This window comes from Euprymna scolopes, chromosome 4 (genome assembly GCF_053919585.1).
Source record: "Euprymna scolopes isolate OS-2025 chromosome 4, ASM5391958v1, whole genome shotgun sequence".
Taxonomy (NCBI): Eukaryota; Metazoa; Mollusca; class Cephalopoda; order Sepiida; family Sepiolidae; genus Euprymna; species Euprymna scolopes.
Window position 1 is genome coordinate 172,176,451 of NC_136485.1, and position 21,619 is coordinate 172,198,069.

General features: G+C 34.9%; 1 long non-coding RNA gene across 2 annotated transcripts in view; it reads left to right on the plus strand.

Moving 5' to 3' along the window:
• LOC145273058 (uncharacterized) overlaps positions 1-21,619 on the plus strand; it is a 296,130-nt gene that overhangs the window by 97,658 nt on the left and 176,853 nt on the right. The gene's annotated exons all lie outside the window — the stretch shown is intronic.

The window sequence follows — 21,619 nt, forward strand, 5'->3', positions numbered from 1 at the left end:
TTAAAATATTTGAGAAGAGGAAGCAAATTTACAGTTTAGATACGTCAAAAATATGAATTGTTTGTTATTCTTTATCAATAACATAACTTACTAGGTACGCTCTATTCCATTCATTTGAGAAATGTTTTCGTTGTTTCACAGTTTATCTACCATTTTCAGATTAGAAATCACCACAATACCACATTTACTGTTCGAAAAATTCTAATTAAAATGTTCCCAATCGTTTAAAATAACATTCATTTATAAAATTCTTTAGACTCTAAAATTTAGGCAAGCATCTTTTTTGTGCTCATTAACCAAGAGAAACATGTACTTAGCACGCGACTTTGTTATACAAAAGAACTAAACGATGACTTTAACAAGTTCAAAAGGGTACAAAGTTTGAAATACTTGCAGTGTTTCACATATATTTTAATAGACTGTTTTTAATTCAAATTTAGGTAAACTTTTATGCTCATCAATCAAATAAGAACATGCGTTTTGCACGCACCTCTGTCATATCAAAGAACCGGTTGTATTATTCATCCCTAGCATGCCAACAAGGTTTGAAAGGTATTCGAAGTTGCGCACCCGCTTAATTTAATGAAATTGTTTTGCAACAACAAAACACGCCATCGAAGTAAACAAAGTATTTTTTTACGACTCGTCTACAAACACGCAGCAAATTACGTTTAAATAGCAAGGAAGTTGAAGACGCAGTTGTCTGTATAGTAGTCGTGACTGTTGTTTTAATGGTAGTACAACTGGTACTTTCTAGTCTAATCTGTCTCGACTGTAATGTCGATAGTGGTAGTTAGTCAGATTATTTTCGTATTGCGCCGTTAAGAAATGTCTGACCTGAGTGACGACGATTGACAAGGTACACTAAAATCATTACCAAGGTTATGCCTCACACATATGGACGTACACATCTCTAGCAAAGAAGTGTCATTTATGCCAGATGAACAACGAGTATTTCAGTTAAGGTTGACATGCTGAAAAAAAAACACTTAACGCATTCGGTATTGCTTGGGGAGAGAATACGCAGACTTTAAATATCAATAAAGACAATTAACCATTTTGTGTGAGCAGAATTCTCAAACAACCTAGTGATTATCTATATTATATTTCTTTTAGTTTGTCCGTCTGTATATTTGTATGTCTGTCCGTTACACATATTCTCAGAAACTACTGGTCGATCTGGCTGATATTTTGTACGGATATTTCTTATGCAGCGAATTAAATATTATCCTATCCGGTCAAAGCACAGTTACCAATTCATAAATTGGTACTAATGTTCTACTTTTTTATCGGAAAATACCAAGCCGATCTGGTTAAGATTTTATATGTACGTATGTTATGATTAGATGCAACGAACTAAGTACTATAATATTCGTTCGATGCACAGTTAAAGATTAATAGAGATTAGCATTTAATGCAAAACTGAGCACAGATGTAACTATACCCAACAATAAATTGGGCATAAAGCACCCATTCAATGTCAACGAGTTATAACATTTGCAGGTTTTCAATGAGTTAAAAAGTTTAGACATAAATATTTTTCTACAAGTGATATCTGTTGAAATTATGCAACTTCATTTCTTCGTATGCTGTTGTGTTTTTTAAAAAAAGTCTGTTTTGTGAAAGTTCGGCTCGACGCAGACCCCATGATATTGCATTACTAACTTTATTCAAACCGCAAAAATACATTTCCAAGACAATAGCTAATTTCATTAACTACTGTTAATATAATTCAGAATATAGCGACTCATCACTACCATTTCTGGTCTGCACTGATATGTTTTCAATAAAAAATAACTTTTGCATGGGATTGTGATATATTTCAACTCTATGGACGTATAGTGTGAGTGAAAACCCCACAATATTATTTTATTATAGTTGGACTGAACTGATACTACACTTGGAACAATTTCCGTGCAAAACTATGAAAATACTATGAAAATAAAAATAAAAATAGCCCAAAGATCAGGAATGCATATTTTTCCATATTCCATCACTCGTTCGACAATTGAGAGATGCTATATTTTTAAAAAGTGGTAGAGGGTGATAACGTAGTACGAACGTGAAGTGCCCCAGATCATCATCATCATCATCATCATCATCATCATCATCATCATCATCATCATCATCATCATCTAAGTATGATTTCACGCCTGGTCTATAGATTATTATCAAGTAGCAGAACCCGTATCCCGGCGTCACCTTGGATGAAATAAAAATACTTCAACTATCGATTATAAATATGATGTGATCGACACCACCAACTTCTACTCATGAAATCGTTAGCAAAAGTCATTATCCCATAATCAATCCAAGCATCTAAGATACAAATAAAATTCAGTTGACACCTGATTATCCACCAAGATTTAGTCGTGAATTTGTTTATCGTTGTTCACGTCTAAGCTTATTTGGCTACGTATTTGTCATGTATTTGACACATATTTCTCTATTGACACTTGATTTCGGCTGTTATCGTCCGTTTCATTTTTTCATTTTAATATAGCTTCTTACTCTAGTGCTTCTTTCCAAGAACTGCAGGATTTTTAAAATAAATATTGTTGCCTATATATATATATATATATATATATATATATATATATATATATATCATTCAACCACGGTAGTGGTTGAATATATGCTTAAGTCCGAAATTGAATCAATCGAGACACATTCAAACCCCCACCACTAACTCCGTTCGCAACCAAATTTCAAACAGGTTATATAGGTGGATAGAACACCCCATTAGCTACATTTTGAAAAAAATAAATTTCGAAAATTAGTTCAGTAGAAAAAAAGTTACAACAAAATATGTGGGTTCACAAACAGGAGAGTAAGTACATACATAAGTGACTAACGCTTTTTTTTATTTTGCATAACTTTTTTTTGTATATAAACATTTTTTACTGCGATTTTGCCAATATGACATGTTAGCGTAACGGTTAGAGTACCGGGGGTTGGTGGAAAGATTTTAGGTTCAATCCCGTGTATCGCTTTTTTTATAATTAAAAAACCGAACTTTTTTTTAATAACTAATTTTTTTTAACTCTCCTTATGAAATAGATATGCGGTTTTCTGTTCCTAGATGGTTTAGATTTTCAATGCAGCACAGTACGGTTTGGGATCTTACCGTACTATTCTCCAATGCTTTAATAGCTGCCTGACTATCTGAAAGGATAGCTATTTCCTGTTGCTGAACCTCTTCCATGACCAGAACCTCAGATTCAAAAGCCTTAAACATGCGCTATCTCTCCTTCTTCTTCGGTTTTTATCGTGATGTTTACCGAATGTTAGAGCTGACTTGTCAGACTTAGGTCTGAGATCCTGCTCTTCGGTGAAGGCGGGGGTGGTGTTTGGTACCACCCCCAATGGTACCAGCTCATGACTGGTTTTTGGTGTTGTATCCGATGATACCTGTATGGTGAAGACTTCTGCCTGGAAGACCGTCCTCAGTTTACCAAGATAATAAGATTTTTGACAGGTGAGGTGGTTTGAGTATTCTATATAAACACTCGCACCAATCCTATCATTCATTTTAGATCCATCAGTATAGCATTTGATTACGTTGCTTTCCAGCTCTTTTTTGCAATCTCTTGCGCCTGTTCTGTCATAAACCATACATGTGAAATGCTTTTCAAATGATCTGGTTTTAGTCATAAGGTCACCCGGCACATACAAGAGCGGTAGTTCCTTCCTAGCTTCATTACACAAATCCACGTGACTCTTTGTTTTTCCAGTAGTCCCAACAGATCTTGACCACCACAGACCCATGAGATCTATTCTATAGGACCCCCGTATCACTTCTGCCTTCAGGAATTCTTTAATCGGAGGGATATTCAATAGCATCTCCAATGCTCCAGTAGGTGTGCTCGGATATGCTGAAGAAGTCATTAAACAAGCAAGGCTTTGTACCTTCTGGAGTTTCTTCCTCAAGTACAGTTTCTCTATCCCGCGGATCCAGGAAACACATGCATACGACAAAATGGGACATACCATAGCAATGTATATCCACCTCATTACATGCAGGTTAACTTCCCAGGTTTTCCCCACAATTTGTTTGCATTGCATAAGGGCTGCAGTCACCTTGGAGGAAATCTTTTCTATGTGGCTTTTCCTGGTAAGCTTACTGTCCAGGATTACCCCTAACACCCTTGCCTCCTGCGAAAGTTTCAATTTCTGTCCACTCAGAAAAAGGTCACCAAGTTGGCAATTCCTTTTATATGTAAACAAGACCATTTCTGTTTTACGGCTACTGAATTCTAATTCATTTCGATTAGACCATTTATTAGGAATATTTAATGCCATTTTGGCAATGCGTCTGACCAATGATGCTTTTGAACCCGAGACCAGCACTGCGATGTCATCAGCATCAGCCTGGGCATAAATATTCCTATTTTTAAACTCCTTTAAAAGAGGATTCAGCATACAATTCCATAGTAAAGGTGATAAAATCCCACTTTGGGGGTTTCATTTAACTACTTCCCTTTTAACAGTTGCCCACAGTAGTTCTACTTGAACTGTTCTGTGCCTCACCATATACTCAATCCATCGGATGAGTACTGGTGGCACATTGAGTTCTCGTAGCGACTTGAACATACTACTGAAGGGTATGTTGTCAAAAGCTCCAACGATATCTAAAAAAACACCGAGGGGCATCTTCTTTTTTGTTAGTTTACGCTCTATACAGATCACGAATTCATGAACCGCAGTCTTGGTAGAGACCCTGGCTCGGAACTACTGTGATTGAATGATAAATATTGCATAAATGTGTGTTTGAGAGCTAATTTTTTTTGACAATCATTAATAAATATTATAAATTTATATATTAATACAATAGCAATGCCTGGAAAAATCATGGATTATATGGAAAAATGCGCGCATGAAAATTAATATTCTTAAGATTTTATTAAACCTGGAAAAGTAAAGGACAAGAAATTCAACCTGGAAAAGTAAAGAACAAGATATTCTAGTAAAGTAAAAAATAAGAATTTTTTAGACTTAAAATATTGCAGCTAAAAATAAAATTTTAATATTGATAAATATTTTATTTATTATTTACATATGTTGTTGTTTATTGTTGAGTTAGAAAGGGTGTCAGTCGCTGGATTGAACTTATTTCCCCCCTATTATTGGCATATATTTATTTAGTGAAAATTGTTTGAATAAAATTAATTCATTAGTTAGTTAGTAGATGGAATTAATAATTTTATAATTTACATAAAAATTGATAATTTTATTATATCATAATTAGGATCATTTAATTCATTTTTGTTTAAATTATAAAATTATTAATTCCATCTACTAACTAACTAACTAACTAATGAATTAATTTTATTCAAACAATTTTCACTACATAAATATATGCAAATAATAGGGGGGAAATAAGTTCAATCCAGCGACTGACACCCTTTCTAACTCAACAATAAACAACAACATATGCAAATAATAAATAAAATATTTATCAATATTAAAATTTTATTTTTAGCTGCAATATTTTAAGTCTAAAAAATTCTTATTTTTTACTTTACTAGAATATCTTGTTCTTTACTTTTCCAGGTTGAATTTCTTGTCCTTTACTTTTCCAGGTTTAACAAAATCTTAAGAATATTACTTTTCATGCGCGCATTTTTCCATAATATATATATATATATATATATATATATATATATATATATATATATATATATATGTATATATATATATTAGTGAAGTTATTATTCTTTTCAGTAAAATTGTAAAACATTTCATAAATGAAAATTGGTCCAAATCAAGTTTGATATTTCAAACTAAATGTCATTTATCTTTGCAAATTATATGCTATTTCTGTTTAACTTTGAAAATCCGACGAAATAACCTTATATGTCAGACAAGAATATAAATTGCAGTTCATGCCGGTGTGTTTGTTCACGAAGCCCCTCTCTGGTTTTAGAGTTAAATTTACACAAAAAGGAAAGGTTTACTTTATTTTGCTTTATATTTTAAAATAATAGAAAAAAATATTAAAATAAAAATGTTAAGATTGGAGCAGATTTGCAAACTATTCCACATTGATTTTTGTGTTGGTTGTGAATGGAAGTAGCTGACGAGTATAAATTTACTAAAATTTATTTCTATTATAAAAGAGCGCGTATTGCCGCGTGTGAAAAATCAGCAGCAACCGAAGGATAGCTGGCTAGCAAAAAAATATTATGAACAGTTGCCGTTAAAGCAGGTATGCAAATTAGCAAGTGTGCGCTAGCTTGCATCACAAAAAATGAGAGGAAATTTCCAACGTGGTCGAGAGAAGAAGGAAGGACCGGTGAAGATGGACGTGTAAATACGAGGGTGAGAAATCGTTGGGTAGCACCAGCGTAAGGTAGTGAGGACGGAGAATTTTTAAAAGTGCATGTGTGTGTAAAAAGAATTTTGAAAGATAATGAAATGCGTTATTTTGGAAGAACCACGAATAAATACATTTCATTCGCATAAAAAATACCGAATCGGATTTTTATTTTTTCTGTTTGATTTGTTTTGTGTTTTTTACGACGGTATCAGTGTGTAGGTCCGAGAGGTCTTGAAGTGTAAAGGCAAGATTAAAAAACAACGTCCATGTTACACGAGTACTGCTACCGTACTTAACAACCCCCCTTTTACGCACCTATTTAAAATATTATAAAATGAATGTGTAAAAAAGGCTAATATAGCGTTTGGTTTGTGTCTAAGTAAAAAAAAAAGACAAAGATTCCTAATTTAATTCTGAGCTAAATTGAGTCCTCCTATTAGATTGCTATATGTTAACGTGACTATCGTCTTTTTCTCCAAGAGAGTATATTATTAAAGTAGAGCCTGCAAAGAAAAATATCCAAAGAGATTTTATGTACGAATCTTAAGAGTTATTTTAATATATATATTTCCGGTCGATGTAACCTCCGAGCTTCTTCATTTGTATCTTGCCAATCTTGGAATCTTCACAGAATTTCGAACAGAACCCTGTATTTAATCCACAGGGATAGTATGATCTAGTTCCCCCAGCCGTGACTGGGTAGAAGTCCAAAATAAGTTGCAAGTGTAGCTTTAAGTGTCGCCTGTACTGACGATTAAATCTCCAACCTTGTCACTTACAAATTAATTTTATCAAGTACTTTATACAGTACGCCATGTAACCTTTGCAAGGAGGTTACTTCGAGGGATACGTCATGAAAATAACAGTCAAGATGAGAACAATAGTCCGAAGAATCTAAAAAATACGAATACCAAGAGAGCCTTGCCAACTCTAACAACTTCCGGTCGTTTAAAGTAACACGATATGCGTATTTGATTTTACGAGATATCAAGCTTCGTTGCATAATTCTATGTCGAAACCATACATACGTTATATACATGTTTGGTTTGTTGATTAATTGGTTTTGTAGATGTATATTTTGTAAACGAATTGTTTATAAAATACGGTTTTTTATTTAACGTATCGATGGACCATAACAGGTACTACCATTTCTTCTGGTCAATGTGGACGACTGAGTACTGGTAAGATCTGACTTCCCACTTCTCAAAAGTTTCTAAATCAATGACTCACCGCTAAACTCTTACGTAGCCCCCCCCCCCAATGTCAAAGTAAACAAGTGAAACATGCATGATTCCCCGTGAAGGGTGCACAGAGGAATAAAAAAGTCAATATTTGCCCCTCCCCCCATTTAGCCCCCAAAGTCCCGACGGCCTTAACATATTTAAATTTGAGTTCAGTACCATGTAAAACTGCTAAATAAACATACACAGAAAAATTTTGACAAATATGGTAAAATAGTCCCCAAAATGGAGTGTTTTTATTAGCCCTGAAAGAGCCTCTGGGGCACACCCAAGAGTTATCGCAAAGTATAGACAAACAAAAGTATATAGAAAGCAGTTAATTACAATTTTTCAGAAAGTTTTATAAAAATTCCATTCATATTTTTTAATAAGCATAAAAGTGACAATTTTAGCCATTTTAACCCGAAAGGCACCACTCGGGGGGGGGGGCGGTATGCAACCGGAGCTTACCTGGAAAATCCGTTCTATTACTTTTTTTTACTCATATTATGTTAATGTTTGTGCAAAATTTCATGAATTCCAAGGCGCAGTTATTGAGAAAAGTGAGGACAGACGAACGGAGGAACGGACAACGGTGACTTTAGAGATCCCCCTTCTTTTGTCGGGGGACAAATTAAGAAAACAAAAATTTGTAGATAAAATAATTCATATATGAAGATACTTCAACTGCTGTCCCACAGTTTAGCAAAGTGCACGCTGGATCAGGAGGAAAACAAAATCAGCACCCACCTGCCATTTTTAAAAGGTCACGAATGGATGTGACTCAAGGTCAGAAAAAGTCGAATATTCAAAGCCAGTGCCTTAGATGAAGAGAACTCAACTGCTGTCCTACAGTTTAGCAAAGTGCACGCTGGATCGGAAGGAAAACAAAATCCGCCCCTTCCTGCCATTTTTAAAAGATCACGAATGGATGTGACACAAGGTCAGAAAAAGTCGAATATTTAAAGCCAGTACCCTAGATGAAAAGAACTCTACTCTAAAAAAGGCCTGGACAGCAATATGCGGCATTCCCATGAAAAGGCGCCTCGGGCGATTAGCAATAAATTAACCCCTTTTCAATGAATGAGAAACAAAGCAAAAATTATCTCAACAATGATTGAGATTGGTGGTCCTAAGTCCGACGAAACAGCACCGGCTAGAAAGCGGAAAGACAGAAAAAATTCGGTGTTAGGGAATGGCGGAGATTGGGAGAATATCGAAGGCAAAGGTAAACAACAAGATGTTGCACAAGTAAACAAATTAAACGTAATTTAATTTTGAATAATAAGAAGTTCGTTAATTAGAGAAAAAAAACTGCCAATAATAGCAGCGTTTAATCGACAAAAAAAAACTGCTAATAATAGAAGCATTTAATCGACAAAAAAACTGCCAATAATAGAAGCGTTTAATCGACAAAACCTGCCAATAATAGCAGCGTTTAATCGAAAAAAAAAACCTGCCAATAATAGAAGCGTTTAATCGACAAAAAATCTGTCAATAAAAGAACCGTTTAATCAACATAACTCCGCTAATAATAGAAGCATTTAATCGACAAAAAAAACTGCTAATAATAGAAGCGTTTAATCGACAAAAAAAAACTGCCAATCATAGAAGCGTTGATTCGACAAAAAAACCGCCAATAATAGAAGCATTTAATCGAAAAAAACAAAACAAAAAAACTGCCAATAATAGAAGCGTTTAATCGACAAAAAAACTGCCAATAATAGAAGCGTTTAATCGACAAAAAAACTGACAATAATAGAAGGGTATAATCGACAAATAAAAACTGCCAATAAAGAAGCGTTTACTAGAGGAAAAAAAAAACTGCCAATAATAGAAGTGTTCAATCGACAAAAATGCCAATAATAGAAGAGTTTAATCGACAAAAAATGTCAATAAAAGAAGCGTTTAATCAACATAACTCCGCCAATAATAGAAGCTTTTAATCGAAAAAAAAATGCCAATAATAAAATCGTTTAATCGACAAAAAATTCCAATAATAAAATCGTTTAATCGACAAAAAAATTCCAATAATAAAATCGTTTAATCGACAAAAAATTCCAATAATAGAAGCGTTTAATCGACCAAAAAATTCCAATAATAGAAGCGTTTAATCGACAAAAAATTCCAATTATAGAAGCGTTTAATCGACAAAAAATTCCAATTATAGAAGCGTTTAATCGACAAAAAATTCCAATTATAGAAGCGTTTAATCGACAAAAAAACTGCCAATAAAAAAGCGTTTAATAGAGGAAACAAAACAACAAATAAAAACTGCCAATATTAGAAGCGTTTAATTGACAAAAAAAATCCAATACTAGAAACGTTTAATCGACAAAAACACTGCCAATAAGAGAAGCGTGTAATCGACAAAAAATGCCAATAATAGGAGTGTTTAATCGAAAAAAAAACTGTCAATAATAGATGCGTTTAATCGACAAAACAAAACTGCTAATAATAAAACCCTTTAATCGACAAAACAAAACTGCTAATAATAAAACCCTTTAATCGACAAAACAAAACTGCCAATAATAGAAAGCGTTTACTCGACAAAAAACAAAACAAAACAAAAAAGCGCCCAATAATAGAATGCGCGACATTGCACTACAAACAACCCGATATTATAACTGATGATGGAGCAGCCGCTGTAAGCGCTACCACAGTGTTAGGACCCTGTACTACCAGTCGGGAACAGCAGCCAGGAACTGTCTATCCGACACCCCTTAACCCATCAGACGATGGTCAACCCAATCTACTTGTACTGGCATTATGGCATTCAAGCACTCCCAAATGCCCAGTTTAGGGGATGGGATGTGTCGAGAGTTGGGAAAACGGCGTTCATTGCCCTAGTCAGGAAACAAAATCGACCACTGAAGGTCTGTCGACTCCCTGTGATTCGACCTCTACGCCTAGCTAATAGACAAAGAAGGAGTATGGAAGCCGGGCAATAGACAGTGCCCATCTACTCCTTAAGCAATTTAGGTTTGCAGACCGGTAATTTGTTTGAGTAACCAGCTCTAGGAAGGTTGTCATCCAAAAAACTGGAGAGGCCTTCCTCCCCTTAGGTTTAGCTTCAGAGTTTTCCTTCTCCTAGACGGATTATTTGGGAAGATCAACGGGTCCATCAGCAACGAGAAGGTTTTCACCGCGCTTGGATCCTAATCCAGGTATTTCTGCGCCCCCGCGTTGGTGGTTAATGTTTACGGGTTAATTTATAAAGGTTATATATCAACTGAAAAATTATACTCCTCAAAGTGATTACAGGGCATTCCTATTTCATTGTTACTGGAGGAGGGGCTAAGTAAGAGTTCATACTGGGGAAGCAGCTATATTTGCAAACTGGTTTGTTGGAAGGAGTTAACTTGGTTTGTTTTTTTACTTTAGGTTAAAAAAAAGTTTTCTTTTCTTATTTTTATGTTGGTTTAGGAATAGAATAATGCGTTGCAGAATGGTATGGTATTACGAATTAACTAGAAAAAAATGTACAAGCTCTGGATATTTTAGATGGCAGGAGGGTTAAGTTGTATATTCAATATGTTAGTTTAAATTCCCATCTTGACATAAAATAATTCTGACAGCTTATGCACTTATGTTACCGTGTCATTTTTTAAATAGTATTTTCAAGTTAAATTCAAGTTTCACAATATCTTATTAAATTGCTATCTGGAAGCACAGAACAGCTACAAAAGACCGTCTCCTCCCTTTGTTATGAATTTGAAACGTTTTTTAGATGAGGATTAATAACTTTTATTATTTGGACAACTGCTCACATCTTGAGTGTTAATTTCACGAAACTTCCGATCTTCAATCATTTCCTTTAATTCAGGAATCTTTCCGTCAAACTTGCGAATATGCTTGGAATATAAAAGGCAACCCATTATCTAATCCATGGGCCTAGCATGCTCTCATTTTGTCAGCCATTACCGGATATGTTTTAAATAATTCGCAATTATTTCTTAATATCACACGAACAGAGAATTCAACCTTTAAGCCCTTGTAGAAGGTCACATTGATCTGTATTTGACCTAGTACTTATCAATTCCGTTATTTGGATATGTTCGCGAAATGCTTACATCGCCATCTATCAAATTTCCAATCGTCTTCTGAATACGCTATAGCTCAAATTATCACGGAAAATTTCATTCAAAATTCCTAATCGCACTGTATTTTGATAATTATTTCCACTTTTTGCTCGTCAGTGTTTCTAGATTTGCGCTAGTAATTCAACTATATGTCCAGAACCTCCCCGTGCTATTTAAGCAAACGACACAAGAGACAAGCTAATGCGACATAGAATCGATATTGTCTCATCGCAATAACAAAGACACGCTCCTACAACTCCAGAGAAAATTAATCTCATATATTGTATCGTATTCCTTGTGATTTCACGTCAGCCGTTTTCCTACACATAAAATTTGATTCGAATATGTCCGCGAAATGCTTAGGTCGATATCTATTAAATTTTTAATTGTCCATTGTCTTTTGACATACGTCATAGCTCAAGTTATCAGAGCAAATTGCATTCAAAATTATTAATATGTTTTGATAATTATATCTACATTTTACCCGTCAACGTTTCTAGATCTTCGTTAGTAATTCAATTGCCTGCCGTCACCTTATCGTGCTACATAAGCAAACGACACAGGAGGCAAGCTAACGTCATGTAGGATCAATATTGTCTCACTGCTAAAGTTAAACACGCAAACGCGCGTACAACTTAAGAGAAAATGAACCACATATATTGTAAAGCACGTACACAACAGTCAATCAAATAACGAGTTATTGTAATCAATAACAAGACAAATTCGTGTAAATCTCAACCCACGTTGTTTGTATATTAAATCACGAACTTACATATTTATTACTTTCTCCTCTTCGAAAAACTGTTTGTGTGAAATTAAATGTGTATTTGATATGTAAATAAAACCATTGGTTTATTAATGTCTTTTTCTATATATTCCGTCCTCTCTGTGTGTTATAGTTCTAAAACGTTTAATAAAATGACGAGTTCGTGTTCTGTGAAAAATATACTGAACACGTGACCGCAGTGTTTCATCTTTGTACTTGTTTTAAAAATAAAGAAATTTGCTCCGATTAATATTAACGCTGATAAAAACGCACGCACACACGCGCGCACACGCGCGCGCACACACATACGCGCGCACGCACACACACACATACACACACACGCACACACACACGCACATATACACACGCACACACACACGCACACACACACAGAGCTTTTTAACTATTTCACTATCGTCTGCTCATCAAACGTTTCTGTCGCTCTCTCACATTTACGTGTAAACCTAAAACAATTTTCATTAAATGATTTCTCTCTGATAAGCTCATAAGAGTAGTGGTTGATGGGCAGCAATCAGAGGCCCACAGTATTAATGCTGGAGTCACCCAGGGGACCATCCTGGGCCCAACTCTCTTCCTGATCTACATCAATGATCTCCCAAAACACATACTTAAATCATTCGTTGACAACTATGCTGATGACTCGACCATCTATGGGAACACATCAAAGGCCGTAAATGACAAACTCATCCAAATATCTCAGCACATGCCCAGCTCTCCTGGAACTCCTGCGCCACTGGAGTCTCATCATGACATGACACCTGCCTTCACAAACTCTCTGCTGGAAACCCCAAAAACACCAACACAGGAATCTACATCACCTACCAGGATGCCACCACCTGCATCACCGCCACAATCACATAGACACCCACCACCACCGTTTGTACTCCCAGAAGCAGATGATGAACAGTTAGCTTTGGAGGAGGAGCTCAGCAACATAATTGATGAGGTGAGGTGTATGAGAATGAAGGACAGACCACGTTTGTCCAAGATCCAAGCAGCTGGAAGAGCAAAGACTGTTATAGCCAAAGTTAACATCGCTCTCAAGAGGCTAATTCCAACAACAGTAATGCTCACAGAACTCAACCATATCACATATGCAGCTGGCCTCTATATTGACAGGAAAATTAACCTTCGAACATTCAATCACAATCATCGAATAGGGCCCAGAGTCTCTAGACAAACACCTCACTGGAAGACCAAGCTGCAAAAACAACTGAACCTTTGCAGGAAAGAACTAAGCAAAATAAAACAGTTCCTTGCAAATCCCTCGGTACAGGGTCGACTTAAGACCACCATAAAAAAACTCTGTACCAAATACTACCATGAGAAAATTAAAGGATTACATAATACAGCTAGGGAGTTGGAAGGAAAAATACCAGCACTTTCCCAGAGAATTAAAAACCAGGAGAACAAGATCAACTCCCACATTCAAAATAGGCAGTTTAAAACAAACCAAACGACTTTTTACAGGCAGCTGATAAGGGACACCATTACTGTAGATAGTCCACATGCAGAGGAAGCCCTGGAAAACTATTGGAGACCTCTATTTGAAACAGAAGGCAAATATAATCAAGAGGCCCAGTGGATTGAAGATATTATTAGGCTCAATGAAACCAAGCCTCAGATGCCAGAACCAGTCATAACTCCTGGTATGATAAAAAGAAAACTGGCACAATTATCCAACCACAAAGCACCTGGCATCGACAATGTCCAAAACTTTTGGCTGAAGCAATTGACTGCACTCCACCCCACTACAGTGATTGCTTCAGCGGGATGCTAAGAGATGAAGAAGCAACACCACCCTGGTTGACAGAGGGGGAGACCAGCCTCATACCCAAGACCAAGGAGACACAACGCCAAATAAATACAGGCTAATATGCTACCTTACAACTACCTAAAGCTTTTCACTGGTCTGATAGCCGATGGTATATATGACCATCTATCTTCTGGGACCTACCTTGAAAAAGAGCAGACAGGGTGCAGAAGAAAATGCCTCGGTACCAAAGACCAGCTATTAATCAACAAGACCGTCCTAGAAGACTGTAGGAAGAGACACAAAAACCTGAGCATGGTATGGGTTGATTACCAGAAGGCATTTGACAGCGTGCCACACTCATGGCTACTTCGGTGCCTTGAGTTATACAAAGTCCACCAGGTAATTAGACAAACAATGGCTGCTCACCTTCAGATGTGGAAAACTACAATATCATTAAATCACAATGGAGGAAAAACCATCTTCCCTGAAGTAAAAATCAAAAGGGGAATATTCCAAGGTGATAGCTTATCTCCCTTACTCTTCTGTATGGCAATAGGCCCACTAAGCAAGCTCCTGAATAAAAATCCGAGCGCCTAAAATTTGAGTCAGGGACGCCATCGAGATCCAAGCAAAAGAATAAACCATCTGCTCTTCATGGATGATCTTAAGCTGTATGCTAGCTCTGACACCGATCTGCACTACCTTCTGCAGGTAGTACACACATTCTCCAGTGACATCGGAATGAAGTTTGGCCTGGATAAATATGCCAAATGTACACTCAGAGCTGGGAAGAAGACCCACACAGAAAATATACAGCTTAATGAAAACATCGACATCAGGGATCTAGAAGAGCATGAGCCTTATAAGTACCTTGGCATTGAGGAAAACGAGAACATACAACATGCTAAGATGAGGGAGAAGATTAGTAAAGAATATATACGCCGGGTGAGGAAAATATGTAAAACCCAGCTCACCAATAAAAATAAAATTACTGCCATAAACCAGCTTGCTATGCCAGTAATGACATACATCTTTGGTATCATTGACTGGCCACAAAAATATATCAACCGGCTAGATGTAAAGAAACGGAAGCTACTAATGCTTCATAAAATAATACACAGAAATCAGTGTCTACCAAGGCTGTATTTGCCCAGGGGAGAAGGAGGTCTGGGACTCTCAGAGATTAATCATCAACATAGGGCAACTATTGTGAGCACCGGTCAGTATCTGAGAAGCTCCCAGGATGACACCCTCTCAATAGTATATGAACATCAAGAGACAAGAGCCAGCAGAACAACATCAGTCACCCAGCTGGCCAAGCATTTTGGTCAGAGTTGTCTCTCAGATGAGGACGAAACACCAAACAAGTGTGCCACAGAAATAGCAAGAAAGAGCCGGCAGAAATATACCGAGACCTTTCAACAGATGAACCTTAAAGAATGGGAACAACATCAGCGTGCAAAGTATTTTCTGAGGGAACTTTCTCAGGAATACATAGATAAAGAAGGTTCTTTGGACTGGCTCAAAAGAGGATCTCTCCACCACGATCAGGAAAGGGTCATAATGGCTGCCCAAGACCAGGGATTGATGACCAATGCATTCAAGAAGATGGCAGGGATCAGTAATGACAATACAGAATTGGAAAGTGTTGGTCATCTGATATCAAGTTGCAAAGTTCTTCTAGGGGACGGCTATTATACAGCGAGACATGATGGAGTATGCAAGTACCTCCACTGGACCATCTGTAAAAAATTAAACATCCAGTGTAGCAGCAAGTCCTGGGAACATCAGCCTGAAAGAACAGTTGGAAATTACTTATATACCATACATTACGACCATGTAATCCCTACAGCCACCTACCTTGAAAATGCTGCTGTGAAACCTGACATAGTCATATGGAATAAGTCAGAGAGAGTTGCAACCTTGATTGAAGTGAGTGTCCCTAATGATGGCGGTCTTAACAGAGCTGAAAGAGAGAAACAGACCAAATACCAAGGTCTCATGTATATGAAAAGAAACTGGAACCTAAAGGGGATATCAATCATACCAGTTATCATAGGTGCCACAGGACTTATGAAGAAGGACCTGAAGTCCAACCTAACTAATATTCTTGGTGAACCAAGTGCAAAAGAGATTCAGACAATTGCACTTAAGGGAACAGCAAGGATACTAAAAAGAGCTCTCGGTTGGTTTCAATAAAAAAGCGGGGCAATGTTGGCAGCTGGTTTGGCTGACCCATACCCAGCATTACAATCTTCAAAGGAAGAAAAAAAACAAAAAAAAAAACAAAAAACAAAGCTCTCTCTGATTCCCTCTCCTCTGATCTTGAGCGTGTGGTACAGTGCGGGAAGAGGTGGTTGGTCACTTTTAATGCATCCAAAACCAAGCTTCTATCTTTACATCATCAACGCTCTCTTCCTCATCTAGCATCAATTTAAATGGATGGTCCTTGTCTTGGGGAGGCTTCATGTTTTGACAAGCTCCTGGGTTTGACCTTTACTCCTGATCTGAAATGGAACACGTACATCAAGTCTGTTTCCCGGGCCGCTGGGAAAATGGTAGGATCCTTCTACGGCTCCAGAAGATACCTCACTACTGATGCAATTCTCTATCTCTATAAAAGCCAAGTACGTCCTAAGATGGAGTACTGCTGCCACATCTGGGCAGGAGCTGCTAAAAACAGTGTATCCTGCCTTGACAGAGTACAAAATAGACTTCATGGTTTAGTGGGGGGTGTCTTTTTCTCTTCTCTGCAACCTCTCTCCCAGAGAAGAGACGTTGCAAGCCTGTCTTTGTTTTATCGTTATTTCCATGGCAAGTGCTCGTCTGAGCTGAAATCTCTGGTCCTCTCCCACCAATCTTTCACGATAAACACCCGTCTAGCTAAAACAACTGTCAGTAATTCCCCCCCACTCTTTATCTGTGCCTAAATCAAAACGTAGATTCCATGAACAAAGCTTTTTTTTCTGAGAAGTGTACGCCTGTTGAATTCTCTTCCGTCTGCGTGTTTCTCACCTGAATACAACTTGGATGTCTTCAAGTCCAACATAAACAAATTCCTTATTAATCGCCCCCTTAAGTAAGACACTTTATCAAATCTCCAATACTAACTATTACTACGATATTATCCCATTGATTATTGTACACACAGTAACCCTTATCCCGAGGGCCGGGCAAAACAAAAAAACATGCTTTTTCCTTAAAAGTCTTCCTCCCGAAATTGAAACCCTAAATTTCGTGTAAAAAAGAGTTAAAAGAAAATCATTAAAAAAATGTATATATAAAGTTTAAAATATTACAACGCTTTGCTAGCGTAATAGACAAACTCTGAATGTAAATCGTTAGTGAATGGAGAGATTGTCAGCGCCCAATCTATCGTATCGATTACATAGTAAATACATTTTTGCAAGTAATTATGACCTTCAGAAAAAAAAGCATTTGAGTCGGATTAAACAACACGGTTTATTTCATTTATTTCTTCTTTTTCTAAGAGATTAAATGGATTTGTAGGATTTTGGAAGAATGGGTTGGGGCAAAATATTACCAACACCAGAAATACTGCACCAATTGACTTGCTTGGGTAAATGCGTTTGGCATGAGGTATAACGTCTTATAAGCAAATAAACATTGCTTTGTGAATCGCTTAAAAAAGAAAACTATGCAGTAATTAGTTGTATAAATAGAAACTACTGTTTACAAACAAGGATTTATTTGATGATAAAACAAAGAGAAAAACATTTCTAAACAAATTAATTTGCAACTCCTTATATATTTTTTAAATGACATTCTAATATTTTATATTAATATTCTCAATTGATATGAATTAGAAAAAATATATTTTAATGCTTTATATAGAATTTTCTAGTATTTTAAAATAATATTCGAAATTAAAAAAAAATTAAAACTTTAAAATGATATTATAATACTTAAAATGTATTCTAATACTTTAAAATGAATTCTAATACTTTAGAATGTATTCTAATACTTTAAAATGTATTCTAATACTTTAAAATGTATTCTAATACTTTTAAATATATGCAAATACTGTAAAATGTATTATTATACTTTAAAATATATTCTAATACTTTAAAATATATTCTAATACTTTAAAATGTATTCTAACTCTTTAAATGTATTCTAATACTTTAAAATATATTATAATATTTAAAATGTATTCTAATACATTAAAATGTATTCTAATACTTTAAAATGATATTCTAATACATTAAAATGTATTCTAATGCTTTAAAATGAATTCTAATACTTTAAAATTGTATTCTAATACTTTAAAATTGTATTCTAATACTTTAAGATGTATTCTAATACTTTAAAATGTATTATAATACTTTAAAATGTATTATAATACTTTAAAATGTATTCTAATTTTTTAAAATGTATTCTAATACTTTAAAATATATTATAATATTTAAAACGTATTCTAATACAGTAAAATGTATTCTAATACTTTAAAATGAATTCTAATACTTTAGAATGTATTCTAATACTTTAGAATGTATTCTAATACTTTAAATCATATGCTAATACTTTAGATTGTATTCCAATACTTTTAAATGATATTCTAATACTTTAAGATGTATTCTAATACTTCAAAACGTATTCTTACACTTTAAAATGTATTCTAATAGTTTAAAATGTGTTCTAACACTTTAAAATTTATTTTAATACTTAAACATTATATTCTAATACTTTAAAACGTATCATAATACTTTAAAACGTATTCTTATACTTTAAAATGTATTCTAATACTTTAAAATGTATTCTTATACTTTTAAATGTATTCTAATACTTTAAAATGTATTCTTATACTTTTAAATGTATTAGTAGACTTTAAAATGTATTCTAATACTTTGAAATGTATTCTAATACTTTATAATGTATTCTAATACAGTAAAATGTTATTCTAATACTTTAAAATGTATTATAATACTTAAAATGTATTCTAATACTTTGAAATGTATTCTAATAGTAATTGTCTGTATTTTTGAGATGAGTTGTTTTCATTGATTGAGATTGTCGGACTGACTTCCTCATCTTGGTTGTTATTGTCACAACGTTTCGGCCGTTTTGCCCTCCTGCCTTCGTCAGGTGAACGGTTTGTTAGGAGTCTCGAACCCAACCCTTTATTATTATTACAGGGGTACCGTGTTCGGACTCCAGCTAGGCTTTGGGACATAGTTGCTGATTCTCTGTTTTTCAATGTTACTTTTTCACTGCCTTCGTTCAGGATTGAACTCAGCACCTTTGGGTAACTGTAAACTTTGATACAACGTCTAGGACCACTCGGCCATATTTCACTAGGACAATTCTTAGTTGGTTTTTGTTAATGTTAAACCTATGTTGTTATTCAAGGTTTTCTCTCTCTATCAGAGGTGTCCAAATTGCATTCAGCTTTATGCTTGGTTTGCTCAGTAGGTTGTTATGTCCGAGCATGTGAGCTGTTTCTTTAAGTTTTCTCACTTTCCAGAGGGTCTCTCTGTTTATTATTTTTACTTCATCCCATAGGGGGCGATGATCCCCCCTCTCCATCCAGACATGGTTGGCTATACCCGATTTTTCCGTCTTCCCTTTAGTTACCGCTTTTCGGTGTTCTTCCACCCTTACTTTAAGGGGGCGGCATGTTTCACCCTTGTAAACCTTTCTGCAACTGCATGGGATGGAGTATATGCAGTTTTTGGTCATGTTCTCATCCATGCGGGGCTTCACTCGTACCAGGTGTCGTCTGAGTGTTGACTCGCTTTTGAATACCGTCCTGATGTTGTAGGGGGCACATATTCTCTGAATCTTTTCGGAGATGCCTCGTATGTATGGTAGGCAGACCGTTGGAGGTTTTTGGGTTTCATTCTCCTCTCTTATACTATTAACACGTCTGGTGGATAGTATGTTACGACGGAGGGTATTCTTCAACCTGACCATTTCTTGGTGGTATGTAATGGTGTCGCTACTTATTGTCTCTGCTCGATGTTGTAAGCAGCGTGCGATTCCATGTTTGATACTGTATGGGTGATGGGAGTTGAAGTTTAGGTATTGTCCGGTGAAGGTAGGCTTGTGATATACGGATGTCTTAAACCCATGCTCTGTGCCTGATATGAGTATATAAAGGAAGGCCAGTTGGTTATCTTTTTCTTTCTCCATTGTGAACTGTATCGATGGTCTTATTGAGTTCACATGGTCTAGGAGAGCCTGGATGTCTTCCTGATGGGGCCAGATGTATTCTAATACTTAAAATCATATTCTAATACTTTAAAATGTATTCTAATAATTTAAAATCTATTTTAATATTTAAAAATGTATTCGAATACTTTAAAATTATATTCTAATGCTTTAAAATGTATTATAATACTTTAAAATGGTAGTCTAATACTTTACAATGTATTCTACTACATTAAAATGTATTCTAATACTTTTAAATTTATTCTAATACATTAAAATGTATTCTAATACTTTAAAATGATATTCTAATACTTTAAAATGTATTATAATACTTTACAATGTATTATTATACATTATAATGATATTCTGATACTTTAAAATGTATTCTAATGCTTTAAAATGTATTATAATCCTTTAAAATGTATTCTAATACTTTGAAATGTATTATAATACTTTAAAACGTATTCTAATACTTTTAAATGTATTCTAATACTTTAAAATGGTATTCTAATACTTTAAAATGGATTATAATCCTTAAAAAATTATTATAATCCTTTAAAATGTATTCTAATATTTTAAAATGTATTCTAATACTTAAAATGTATTATAATACTTTAAAATGGTATTCTAATACTTCTAAATGTAATCTAATAATTTAAAATGGTATTTTAATACTTTTAAATGTATTTTAATACTTTAAAATTTATTCTAATACTTTAAAATGTTATTCTAATATTTTAAAATGGTATTCGAATACTTTTAATTGATATTCTTGGACGTTAAATCGATATTATGAATTTTATAAATAATATCCTTATCCTTTTAAATGATATTTTTTTATATCCAAAAAGAAATAAAAAATAACAATAAAATCAGGCCAGAGAGACAGTAAGCTGTATTTGATGACGAAAAACATCCGTGGGGATCGCAGAGTCTTGCATTTGCAACATTAAGCTTTATAATAAGAACCAATGTTTCTTTTTTTATTTTTATCTATATAAATATTCATCTTGTCACGTAAAAAAATACCAGCAAAAAAAGAAACTGCCGAACGAAACTATTTCACATTATTAGGGGAAGAGAGAAAGCAATAAACATTTTCAGCATTCCTACGTCGTCGTGCACCTTTCCAGAAAATATATCATTTACTCTATTTCCATAATGAGATTTTTTCTTTTCTCCCATTCTTTCAGTACCGATTATACGTTTGTCATTTTTTTCTTTCTTCTTTTAAACTTTCAAGTGTGATAAGTTGGCTTTCTATTTTTCTTGCTGAACTCCAGC